We start from the raw sequence: 13,923 nt of genomic DNA, 5'->3' as shown, positions 1-13,923 counted from the left end.
ATCGCTCTCATCTTCTTCCTGTTCCATTTGTACATCAAATGATTTCAAACTCTTTGAGACATTGTCATTGAATACTAATGAATGTTTTCTGTTTTCAGGATCTTCGTCCTCCAAGGAATCAGTAGAGTTTGTTGATTGGCTCTCGCAGTCAGAATTGTTTGTGCAATCGGCAACTGAAGATCCACATGTTTCATCCTCAAGACAAGTCACTGGTAAGAAACTGATGTCTAAGAGCATATTTCGATGTACCACTTTAATGTGTCCTTTGTCATCTCTCACTTTGTATATGTGTGTCTGAGGGTCATTATCCACAATGGTGTAAACAGTAGGTTCCCATCTATCGGCCAACTTTCTCTTCCCTCTTTCTCCTTTATTGGCAATGAGCACTCTATCTCCATTGTTCAAATGTACTCCCTTGATCTTGCGGTTATAAATCTTTGTCTGTTTCCTCTGTTCCTGCACAGCATGTTTTTGAGCAATTTCAGCTGCTTCGTGAAGATGAGACATTAAAGTTGCGACATAGCTGCTGTAATCAACAATCACTGGATCCTTCGATACTTGTTTGAACATTACATCCACAGGTAATCGTGGGACACGTCCAAACATGAGTTGGAAAGGTGCGTAACCCGTTGTCTCATGTACTGTGGAGTTGTACGCGAAGGTCAGAGTCTGAATTTGTTGCGGCCACTTATCCTTAGATCTCAAAGGCAAGGAGCGAAGCATATTCCCTAGGGTTCGGTTGAACCGCTCTGTGATACCATTGCCCATAGGATGATATGCAGTCGTGCGAGATTTGGAGACCCCAGAAAGTGTTAACAATTCAGCAATGAGCTCGCTTTCGAAATTTGTACCTTGATCCGTGTGGATCCGCTCAGGGAAACCATACACGCAGAACACATGGTCCCATAACTTCCGAGCAACTTGCTTAGCTGTCTGGTTGATGCAAGGAAAGGCATGTGCAAGTTTAGTGAAATGGTCCTTCAGAACCAACACATCCACTGAATGCTGTTTGTTATCCTCTGCACTCCAAAAATCAAGACAAACCAACTCCATAGGTGCGGAAGTTTGAATGCTTTCCAGTGGAGCTCGAGCAGCTGGCTCAGGTGTTTTTGCCAGAATACACCTCTTGCAATACTTCACGTATTCTCTGATCTCACGCTCCATCTTGTGCCAGAAGAAGCGCTGTCTTGCCAAGTGAACTGTTCTAGCCTGTCCTTGGTGACCGGCAAGATCATGCAGACCATGTAGGGCTTTTTCTACCATGCGCTGAGGCAGAACATACTGATGTCTCGTCTGTCTGCTTATTGGGTCCTTAGTTACCCTGTACAGAATCCCATCACACACTTTTAGGTGATCCCATTGCTTGACAAGAGCCCACGCTTTGTAGTCGAGCTTTTCTCTCTCTCGTCTAGAAGGGCGTCTTTTACGGAGTACGAAAGGGAGTACCTTGGAAATGGTAAGGTCGAGCTCTTGACTTCTCTCCAACTCGTCATGAGAGAACATAAGCAGAGGTTGTTCATTTTGGCTAGTGGCTGCAGCCTGCTGAACTAACTGCACTAACTGAACTGCTCGTCACTGCCGCTGTTTCCCAATCACCTTGGACTTGGCAAAGTGTCTTAACAGCTGCTGGATCACATAACTGCACGTGACAGCTTGATTGACATCCAATATGATCACTTATCTTGTGGCACTCAACCTTCAGACGAAACACATCCTGTATGCCGCCTTCTTCTACAGCATCAGCTTCGGTAAGTAAGCGGTTGTAACTCTCATTCATGAGCCTATGACTAATTGATCTTGCAAATGGATCTCTGCTTAAGGTGTCAGCCACAATGTTCTTAACTCCTGCAATATATTTAATGTCAAAAGAATAAGGGGCCAATTTTGAAACCCACCTTTGTTCACAGGCATCGAGTTTTGGCTTAGTCATAATGTGCGTAAGTGGATTGTTGTCAGTCCAAACTGTGAAGCTGTGCCCCTTGAGCCAGTGGCTGAACTTTTCGCACACACTCCACTTCAAAGCCAAAAACTCGAGCCTGTGCGCAGGGTACTTCTTCTGTGACGTGGTCAGGGTTTTGTTGGCAAAGACAATTGGCCGAGCTATTTCTTCCCTAACTGGAACTTGGGATAGCACAGCCCCTAACCCATCCAGAGATGCATCAATTGAAAGAATCAAAGGCCTAGAGAAATCAGGATGTACCAACACAGCACAGTTCAACAACTTCTCCTTGAGTGTATTGAAAGCAATATCGCATTCTTCTGTCCAATCACTTGGATTCAGCTTTCTGAATGTGCCAACAGGCTTCCTAACTCTTCCTTTACCTTTTCTCTTCTGACCTGCAGTTAGAGCAAAGAGAGGCTTGGCGATCGAAGAACAATTAGGAATAAAGTGTTGATAGTAGAAAATCATTCCTAAAAACGACTTGATTCTTCGCGCTGATGGAGTGAAGCCATCTTCCTCCATAAGTTGTAATTTGTTCATTTTGGATATAACATCCACCTTCGTGAAGTCCACAGAGACACCATGGCCAGAAATGATATGACCCAAGAACTTCACTGAATCACGCAAGAAATGACACTTTTTGGGACTCTGTTTGAGGTGATGTAACCGAAGCCGCTGAAAAACCATTTCAAGCCTGCTCAAAGCCTCTTGCTCCGTGGGTGCAAACACAAGCAAATCATCTAAATAGCAGAGCAAACTGCTGAAGTTCATATCCCCAAAAATGCTCAGCATCATCTGCATGAACGAAGCTGGACTGTTGCACAGGCCTTGAGGCATGCGGTTATACTCATGTAGTCCCATGGGAGTAATGAAAGCGGTGTATTTTTTGTCTTGTTCATGCATGGGCAAATTATAGAATCCAGAGGTTAAGTCCAGGGTGCTGAAGTAATTGTTACCTCCTAAAGCAGCAAGGCAGTCGGACTGATGAGGGAGTGGGTGAGCATCTTTGAGTGTTCTCGCATTAAGCCACCTGAAATTCATACAGATGCGTAGGCTCCCATCGTTTTTCCATACAAGCACCAAGGGCGATGCATATTCACTCTGATTTTCTAATTATCCCCTGCTCCTCCATTTCGGTTAACACCTGACACAACTGGTAATGAGCAGGAGGGATCCTCCGATATGGTAAACGGAAAGGCCTCTCATCTGTAAGTCGGATACGGTGTTCAAATGCCTTAGCTTCTCCACAGTCCAAGGGATGTTTGGAAAACACATCATTGTAACTCACTAATAACTGTACAAGTTTTTCTTTAGATGCATCAGTGACTTTGCAGAGATCAATGTCAATTTCACTTAACCCAAGATCTTGCAGTGTCAAATTTAAAGTGCAATTTGGAGTAGCTTGCATCCCTGAACTAACCTCCTTTATCTTTCCAGTGCCCTGAAAGACTGGGAAATCTTCTGCAGCCAGACAAGGTGAAACATCTGCCAATTTCCGATTCTTCCTTAGCGTGACAGGTTGGTCAGACAAATTGGTTATTTTCATAGGTATCCACCGATAAACCCACATAGATGTTATCACACGGGCTACCATGATATTGCTTGGCATAGTCTTGGAGGAAGTTGGTTCAACGAGAATGGTGCTCCCAAGGGACAATGGAGTTTTGCTGGGTAGTCTTCCCCACACTAAGTGTTCTTGTCTTGCAGCAAGAGTGACAGCATGCTGGAGCTTCACTGTTCCAATTTTGCTAGGTATCTCATCATGTCGCCAGCGTGTGAGATTTGACATCACATCCAAAAAGTGTTCACCGTCCGGTGATAACTGAGTAGCCCTTTGCGATATGAAGTCCCAATACTCATCTGTGTTCTTCATTTGATTCACGATGTGCTTGATCAAGTTGGTGCTCATCTTGACAACAAATCATCATGTTGTCCTGGAACAACGAGAAGTGGAACTCGACAGCTGATACCATACACTTTCATGGTAACTTCGTACAAACATTTTGGCTGTGCGGTCTTACCCCCAACACCAACAAGAATGATATTCTCAGGTAGCGATTGTTTGTCCAGGACGACATTTTCAGCCAACAACTTTTGTTCAGCTGTCTCACTGAGGGTACAAGACATGGAACCAGTGTCAAGCATTCCTCTCATGTGGAACTGGTCATTCACAACCACAGAAGTATAGAAAAGATCATCAAAAGCTTTTATATTCTGCATATTTTGTGCGTATATCACACAAGTTCCATCAGATGCTGTATGGCATGCATTCTCATACTGCTGTTCTAGATCACTTATGAGGGTTTGATTCTCACCCACACATCCCCTCTCCAAATGTGAGTCTAATGGTTTAAAGGACCAGCTCCTTGTGGTGAGTAGTTCACCTCCAGACTGTCAGGACTGTTCCACTTAGGGCACTCTCTTTTCCTGTGTCCATGTTCAAAACAAAACAAGCATAAACCGTCTCTTCTACAATGTGCAACTGTAGAATGATCCATGCCTCTGCAAACTTTGCAAAACTTCCTGCTCACATTCCCATGTCTGAAAGAATTTACAGGTACAGAAGGGCTTTTTTGCATGTTTTGTTTCAGCACATGATCGAGAAGGCTGATAAGGGACTGAGTGCAGCTGTCACTTGTCTGAACTGATGGTGTAACTGGTAACCCACCTTGACCTGCAGACACTTTCGGCTCAATCCCAGATGTCCCATCATCCAAATTCGGCATTTGGGCATTAGCAGCCACAGTTTTCGCAAAAGAAGGACGGTTGGACTGTGCCTTCATTTGTGCTCTTTTCTCAGCTTGATATTCATCAAGACGTTCTTGTATTTCGCCGCCGTCCACCTATCAGCAGACTTGAACTTTAAAATAGTCAAGTCAAGTCAAATTTATTTATATAGCGCTTTTACAATTGGTAATTGTTTCAAAGCAGCTTTACATATTAGAAGCACAGAAAAAAGGGAAGTGGTTAAAAATAAGCTGTACAAACAAGCGTGGTAATATGTAACATATACAAGATGGTGCTACATTAAGCCAATGTCGGCTGACTCCCAGGGGTGGAAAAAACCCCCTAGGAGAAAAACCCAGCGTGCTAACACTGGGAAAAAAGTCCTAGGAGGGAAAAAACCCCTTGGAAGATATATATAATATATGTAAATGGATATGGAGATCAAAATCTAAATTATACATTTTATTATAGAGATTAAAAATAGATTATATATAAATATATGTAAGCGGATACGGGGATTAAAAATCAGAATTATAGATGCAGCCAGAACTGGATCTGTAGGCCCATTGTCTCCTGGGCTACATTGTAGGCAGGTCCAGACACAGGTTCTCCATCTGATCTGGATACGGCCTGGATCCAGCACCCGGCAAACCTCAGGATAAGCAGAGTGACAGATATTAGCGTAGATGCCATTCTTATTCTGATGTACAGGTATATCTAGTGTTATAGGAAATGTTCTCAGTTCCGGCCGACCTAATTATTGCAGCGTAACAATCCTTTAACGGATTTGAAAAATGTTAATGTATTGATAATGTGTTATGTGTATGCAAGAGCAAAGAGATGTGTTTTTAGTCTAGATTTAAACTGACAGAGTGTGTCTGCTTCCCGAACAATGCTAGGAAGATTGTTCCAGAGTTTAGGTGCTAAAAAGGAAAAGGATCTGCCGCCTTCAGTTGATTTTGATATTCTGGGTATTATCAACTGGCCTGAATTCTGAGATCGCGATAGACGTGAAGGACTATAATGCATTAAGGGCTCACTTAGGTACTGGGGAGCTAAACCATTTAGAGCTTTATAAGTAAGTAGCAAGATTTTAAAATCTATACGACGTTTAATAGGGAGCCAATGTAATGTTGACAGAACTGGGCTAATATGGTCATACTTTCTGGTTCTAGTAAGAACTCTAGCTGCCGCATTTTGGACCAACTGTAGTCTGTTTAAAAGCCGAGCAGAACAACCACCCAGTAGAGCGTTACAATAATCTAGTCTTGAGGTCATGAATGCATGAACCAACTGTTCCGCATTTGTCATTGAGAGCATATGTCGTAATTTAGATATATTTTTTAGATGGAAGAATGCGGTTTTACAGATACTAGAAACATGACTTTCAAATGAAAGATTGGTATCAAAGAGCACACCCAGGTTCCTAACTGAGGACGAAGGTTTAATGGAGCACCCGTCAAGTGTTAGAGAGTATTCAAGGTTTTTTCGTGAGGAAGTTTTTGGTCCAAAGATTAGGATATCAGTTTTTTCTGAATTTAATAATAAGAAATTTCTTGTCATCCAGTTTTTAATGTCAGCTATGCATTCTGTTAGTTTTGTGAATTTGTAGGTTTCGTCAGGGCGCGAGGAAATATAGAGCTGGGTATCGTCAGCGTAGCAGTGAAAACTAACACCATGCTTCCTAATTATCTGTCCTAAGGGTAGCATGTACAGAGTGAAAAGCAACGGTCCTAGTACTGAGCCTTGTGGTACTCCATATTGAACCTGTGATCGATACGACATCTCTTCATTTACTACTACAGACTGATAACGGTCAGATGAGTACGATTTGAACCATGCCAAAGCAGTTCCACTAATGCCAATATAGTTTTCAAGTCTTTTTAAAAGAATGTTGTGATCGATAGTGTCAAAAGCAGCACTGAGATCTAATAACACTAATAGAGAAATACAGCCACGATCGGATGATAGGAGTAGATCGTTTGTAACTCTAACGAGAGCAGTCTCAGTACTATGGTATGGTCTAAATCCTGACTGGAAATCCTCACAGATTCCATTTCTTTCTAAAAAGGAGCACAGTTGTGTTGAAACTGCCTTTTCTAGTATCTTTGACAGAAAAGGTAGATTCGAGATTGGCCTGTAATTTACTAAATCTCTCGGATCTAGTTGAGGTTTTTTAATAAGAGGTTTAATAATAGCCTGCTTAAAGGTTTTTGGCACGCATCCTAGTGTTAACGATTAATTAATTATATCAAGAAGTGGACCTACGACCTCTGGAAGCATTTCTTTCAGTAGTTTAGTCGGAATTGGGTCTAGCATACATGTCGTTGATTTTGATGATTTGATAAGTTTAGATAATTCTTCCTCTCCTATAGCGGCGAATGATTCTAGTTTTACCTCAGGGACACTACAATGCAATGTCTGAAGCGAAACTGTAGACGGTTGCATGTTTATAATTTTCTCTCTAATATTATCAATCTTGCAAGTAAAGAAGTTCATAAAGTCATTACTGCTGTGCTCTATGGAAACGTCAGCAGTTGAATCTCTGTTTCTAGTTAATTTAGCCACTGTGTCAAATAAATACCTAGGATTATGTTTGTTTTCTATTAAGAGATTTGAAAAATAAGTAGATCTAGCATTTCTTATAGCCGTTCTGTACTCAATCATTTTTTCTTTCCACGAAAGGCGAAAAACTTCTAGTTTTGTTTTCTTCCAACTACGTTCAGCTTTTCTCACAGCTCGTTTTAGAGCCCGAGTGTGCTCATCATACCACAGCGTTGGATTAGTTTCCTTAATCTTCTTTAGACGTAAAGGAGCGACTGCATCTAATGTGCTGGAAAAGAGAGAGCCAATAGTTTCTGTTGCAGCATCGAGTTCTTCTAAGTTGTCAGGTATACTAAGGCGATGAAACTGCTCGGGGAGATTATTTATAAAGCAATCTTTAGTGGTAGACGTGATGGTTCTACAATATTTATGGCTGGGTGGTGGTTTTGTAGCCTTGGCTAATTGTATTATACACGAGACTAAATAATGATCTGATATATCATCGCTCTGCTGTAGAATTTCAACAGCATCAATATCAATTCCATGCGACAGTATTAGATCTAGGGTATGATTACGATAATGAGTGGGTCCTGACACGTGTTGTCTAACTCCAATAGAGTTTAAAATGTCTGCAAATGCCAATCCAAATGCGTCTTTGTTATTATCTACATGGATATTAAAATCACCAACAACAAGGACTTTATCCGCAGCCAGTACTAACTCTGATAGAAAATCAGCAAATTCTTTGATAAAGTCAGTATGGTGCCCTGGTGGCCTGTATACAGTAGCCAGCACAAATGTCAACTTACATAATGTTACATAAAGCACCATCACTTCAAAGGAATTATATTTGAAATTCTTTTGAATGATTCTGAATATATTACTATAAATTACAGCAACACCTCCCCCTTTGCCTTTCTATCGAGGATTGTGTCGATAATCATAACCTTGAGGACTAGATTCATTTAAAGTAATGTAATCGTCTGGTTTTAGCCAGGTTTCTGTCAAACACAGCAAGTCTAGTTTATTGTCTGTGATAATTTCATTTACAATAAGTGCTTTTGAAGAAATAGATCTAATATTCAGTAACCCAAGCTTTATCATTTGTTTATCTGATTTATCTGTGATTTTCATTTTTTGAACATCAATTAAATTTTTACCCTTAAAAGGTTTCGGAAATTTTTTGTATTTACTAGTTCGAGGTACAGACACAGTCTCTATGTGATAATATCTAGGTGTAAGTGTTTCTATGTGCTGTGAATTATCTGAGTTCTGTGACGTGAGGCGGCTAGCAGACGGTCGGTTTAGCCAGTTTGTCTGCGTCCTGATCTGGGCCCTGGTTTGTCATGTTTCAGCTCTAAGACTATTTGCCAAATTTCTAGAGAGAAGAGCAGCACCATCCCGGGAGGGATGAATACCATCTCTTTTCAACAGATCAGGTCTGCCCCAAAAGCTTTTCCAATTGTCTATGAAACCTATATTATTCTGCGGACACCACTTAGACAGCCAGCCATTGAGTGATGATAACCTGCTAACTATCTCATCACTCCGACGAACAGGAAGAGGGCCAGAACAAATTACTTCTGCTGACATTGAATTTGCGAGTTCACACACCTCTTTAATGTTAATTTTAGTGATCTCCGACTGGCGAAGTCGAACATCATTTGTGCCGACGTGGATAATGATTTTAGAATATTTACGTTTAGCATTAGCCAGCACTTTTAAATTTGCTTTGATGTCAGGTGCTCTGGCCCCCGGCAAACATGTGACTATGGTGGCTGGTGTCTCTATTTTCACGTTCCGTGTAATAGAATCGCCAATAACTAGGGCACTTTCAACAGGATTCTCAGTGGGTGCGTCACTGAGTGGGGAGAACCTGTTTGATGTTCTAATCGGAACGGAAGAGTGGTGTTTGTTCTTGCCATTATGCCGCCTCACAGTCACCCAGTTAGCCTGCTGCGTGGCTTCTACAACCGGAACCGAATGTGCAGTGTTTACTAGGCTAGTCGCATCCAAAGCAGTATCTAAGGCCCTTTCATTCTCACTATCCTCAATTAAAGTTTGGATGCGTGTCTCTAATTCTGAGATTCTCTCTGTCAGCCTGACAATATCCCTGCATTTATCACATGTGTAAGTCTCACTGCTGACAGAAAGAGCTAAGCTGTACATGTTGCATTTAATACACATGATAATCGTCGGACATGACTGACCGTGTGTTTGATGAACGCCGTCCGAAAAACTGCAACGCACACGGGACTCGCTGGCTGGATGTCTCGGTCGCTTGCCGGTGCCTGGGGCGAGGGTGATGTGCGGGACGCTGTACCTCGCGGTGGATCGATGAATGCCGGGCAGCAACGTCTCCACAGCTTCCCGATCTGGCGAGGACAGATCAGAATAACATACATCGGATAAATCCGCCATTAAATCGACAAGGAAGGTTGGTTTAGAGGAAAAAAGAAAGTAGACGGTAGCTAGCAGGCTAGCGGGCTATGGCTAACACTAGGTGATTACGCTGGTGGATTGCTAGTAATAAATCGTTCCGTTTAGTAATACTATGCAATAGGTTAAGTAATCTAGTGAAAAATAAGAAAGTTATATTATGTGAATAGGAATAAAGAGAAGGATTTATGATAAACTCCACGAAGCTCCGAGCGTAGGTCAGACAGCAGGCAGCAGCGTCGAGCGTCGAGCAGATCAATAGCAGAAAGAGATTGGTCAGGGCAATGTTTAACAAACATTTGCGTCACCTCACGGGTAGGATTTTCAATACTTCTGCCCTGTCTCCTCAAACACTCGTCAGCAACATCAACAGCTTTATTAAGCCGAATCCAATATTCTATTGCATTCTCTTCTGCTACAGGTAAAGTACCATAAAAGTCTGCAAGCGGCATAGAAGAATATGTTAATTCGCTGAAGTGCTGTTTGAGTATGTCTGTGACAATCCTCGGGTTTGTTTTAGGGTTCAGTGATGGATTGCTGCGTAATGCTATCTTGATTACATCTTTAGCTCTCCCCATCAAGTTCGACATGATTTCGTCAGCTTGTTCAGCTAAAGGAACGCCTTTCTTCCTCAAATAAACATCCATGAGATCTTCCCATTCGTGTACTGATAATTTGTCAGATTCATCCCCTCTGAAACATGGAGGTGCTTTAACATCAGGCTTCATCACTAACTTCATACCAGTCAAATTTAGAGAAGGTGACTCCGTGAAAACTTGGCTCGTCCCTGCGCTCTGCGTTTGAATATCAGGACACTCATTTTTTTCACTGCCTTTTTCAGCTGATCAGATATTGACTGCCCTATTTGTTGAGCAAGCTGTGTGATTAAACTACTTAAATCAGCATTACTGTAATCTCGACTGTCTGAAGCAGCACCTTCACACTTTTCTGATTCAATAGTTTGCACTCTAGCAGGGTTACGGGTAGAACAGAATTCAGGAGAACCAATATTAATTGTCCTTCTTAGTGGTGTCTGTTCAAGTTCAGCAAAGATACGACCCCTGGCAAAACCCAATTCAAACCCATCGCTAGGGGAGTAAATTGTCTTATCACTATTTTGTGACATCTTGAATATTTACAAATCAAAGGTAAATTAGAACAGTTAATGAACACAGAAAAAAACTGTTCACATGTGCACACAGCTAAAAGTAATGCACAACCAAATAATCAAACACAAATGGTATAACAATTTCAAAACCTTTCTTCTTCCTGTTTTTTTTTTTTTTTTTTTCTAAAAATATGAGCTTTCAGTCTTTTTCTGAATTATGTGCAGTCTAATGTCCAACCTTTATTTTTCTTCAGCACAGGTACAGGCAGAATTTGGATGCTCCAGAATGCAGCAAACCTCGGCGACCAAGCTGATGTTGATCAAAGAGGATCCACGATGACTTGCATCAGAGAAAAGTCACGGCACCATTGTGACCGGCCTGCGCCTTCACTCTGCGTTGTGGTTTATAGATGAGACCGGACAACATAGATCCCTCAGACCACTTGTTTTTATTCTGAGATAATAAAAATAAAAACAAAATCAAAAGACAATCTGTGGCCTTTTTAGCATCAACCTTCCTTCAGCTGCGTTTACTGCGAACTCATGTTTATATTACAGTTTCAGATGAACTGCATATGATTTGATCAACAAACTTTACATTTAACACTAACATTTTTCCACACAACAAAACATTTTATATAAATTCAAGACAATAATATGAACAGAAACGTAGATGGAAAACATACCTGAGATAATAAAAATAAAAACAAAATCAAAAGACAATCTGTGGCCTTTTTAGCATCAACCTGCCGGTCAAAACAGACAATTTCAGCCACAGATCTTGGTTAAACACTCAAAACAAATACATCATGTTCCAAAACCATTTTTAACACAAAAATAGATTGTTTCCTGTCATTTAATAGCTAATTTCAAACTTTATAGACAGAGCTTAAGTAGAACTGATAGGAAAGCGACCGGAACTCAATTTTTAAAGGAGCCGTGTACCATTTTTTTAACAATTACTACAAACACAGAAGAAAATGAACTTGTAAGCGTTGAAAACAACTCAAATAACAAAAATCAATATAAAAATACTGGGAGAGATTTTGAGTGAAATTAATAAATTGATATAACATCTGTTACATGAGGATCTCAAACCTGTGTGTGAAACTTCAACCATACATCTGTGTTGTGCTTTATTTTCTTTGTTTTTATATTCAGTATAATCATTTATCATCATCAGTCATGTATGTATTTGTCATTTGATTTACACACTTTATCATTTCATCATTTTATTATTATTAATTTATGTCATTTACTTTTGTATATTTTATGTTACTTATTTCTTTGTTACTGTAGTTTAATCTTCTGATTGTGGGTTTCACAGAATGTGGCATGTTTGTCTTCATGAATAGGAGATCAGAGGAATATCACAGTTTCAGTGTTTTATGTGATTCTGATGTGAAGCAGTCTGGAATAAACACACTTGTATTTGTGCTGGTCAGATACAGTGCCCTCCACTAATATTGGCACCCTTAGTAAATATGAGCAAAGGCGGCTGTGAAAATAAATCTGCATTGTTTATCCTTTTGATCTGTCATTAAAAAAAAAAAATCACAAAATTCTAACCTTTCATTTATATAAAACAATTGAAAATGGGGGAAAAAAGCTCATTGTGAAATAAATGTTTTTCTCTAGTTCACGTTGGCCACAATTATTGGCACCCAATTATTGCAACCTCATTTTCCCAAGATAACAGCTCTGAGTCTTCACCTATAATGCAGACCTGCCAACATGTACGCATTTTGCGTAGCGGGTACGCATTTTGACCTCAAAGTACGCTGGTACCACGTACAAAAACCCAGTGAGTCCTTGTGCACGCGTAGAACTCAAATCCAGCAAAAGGGTTTGACCAATCATAGCGCTGGGTTCATTTCCCCAAATAGCAAGAGGGGATGATTGACAAATGCGTATGGCCTATCAATAAAAAGAGGCTGCAAATCGACAGCAACACAAAATCCCACTCGATCCTCCTTCCACTCCCGCCATCTGACAGTGACTGAAATCTCAAGCGAGGACAGTACAATAGTCACGGTACTTCTAACTCCTTAAGGTTAACGGGTATAACATGATCAAGTAATGTTGAACAACAAATCTAAATAAAATTGAAATCGCTATATTTGTCTTCCGTCACCGCAGAGATACAGGCGGCGTCTGAAAGCTTAAGCAGCTGACTTGTTGCCTTACTGCCCTATCAGGCAATGACATTGCAGGCAGCATTTGTGCAAGAAGTTACCTCACGAAACTGATTTCAGACAGACTTCTGAGGCAATTCAGTGATCTGCAAGAAAACAGAGAGCTTTGTTAAATAAGTGAATATTTAATCACTACAATATTAATTTGCACTAGAAATTACATCAAAAGACATACATTTACTCACAAACTGACCACCAATCCCAACTTTCAGATGCCACCTTTAATCTTATTTTTTAGCTCAACTGTCATAGAATGCACAGGATTGTGGGATATTAACATTTTTCACCACTAAATTTTCACATTTTTCACATCTCTTTACTAAAGAACAGCTTAATTCTAAATGAAACACATTGAGACTGTATGGAATACAGGATGTGACATGGACAAGTGATGGATTCGGACATGCCTTGTTGCCTTCCTATCTCTATATGCTGCCTGTGGATGCGGCTTTTTCAGCTAGATGCAGTTATTTACTGCAGTGCAACATTCAAATGGACTCAACATAGAGAGACAGTGCAAAATATCAAGGTAATGCATACCATCAGGTGCTAGGAAAAATGATGAACAACAATAAATGTAAGTCAGAAAGGACAAAATTAGTGTGTTGACTGCAATTCATGTGAAAACAATGCACTTATTGTGTACATGCATATTTATACATTGTAACTACCTGCATGTAATTACATCTGTAATTAATTTCTGTAATTTTATAATTACACTGTTGACACTTCTCTTACACCTTAACCTACCCAGAAACCTTCCCATACCACCAAACATGTCCTTACCCATATCCCAACTCAATAGCAGTGTGTTTTGCAATACAATATAAACACAATAAGTGCATTGATGCATTTCTTTTTGATGTAAGTACATAGTAGTTAGGGCCACCTAATATAAAGTGGGACCAGAATCTGCTTTACAGATTTGCAGACACATTTTTCACACGTCACTCAGAACAGAACCAGGA

Source organism: Chanodichthys erythropterus, chromosome 8 (assembly GCF_024489055.1).
Source record: "Chanodichthys erythropterus isolate Z2021 chromosome 8, ASM2448905v1, whole genome shotgun sequence".
Lineage (NCBI taxonomy): Eukaryota > Metazoa > Chordata > Actinopteri > Cypriniformes > Xenocyprididae > Chanodichthys > Chanodichthys erythropterus.
Note: the sequence above shows the minus strand (reverse complement) of the source record.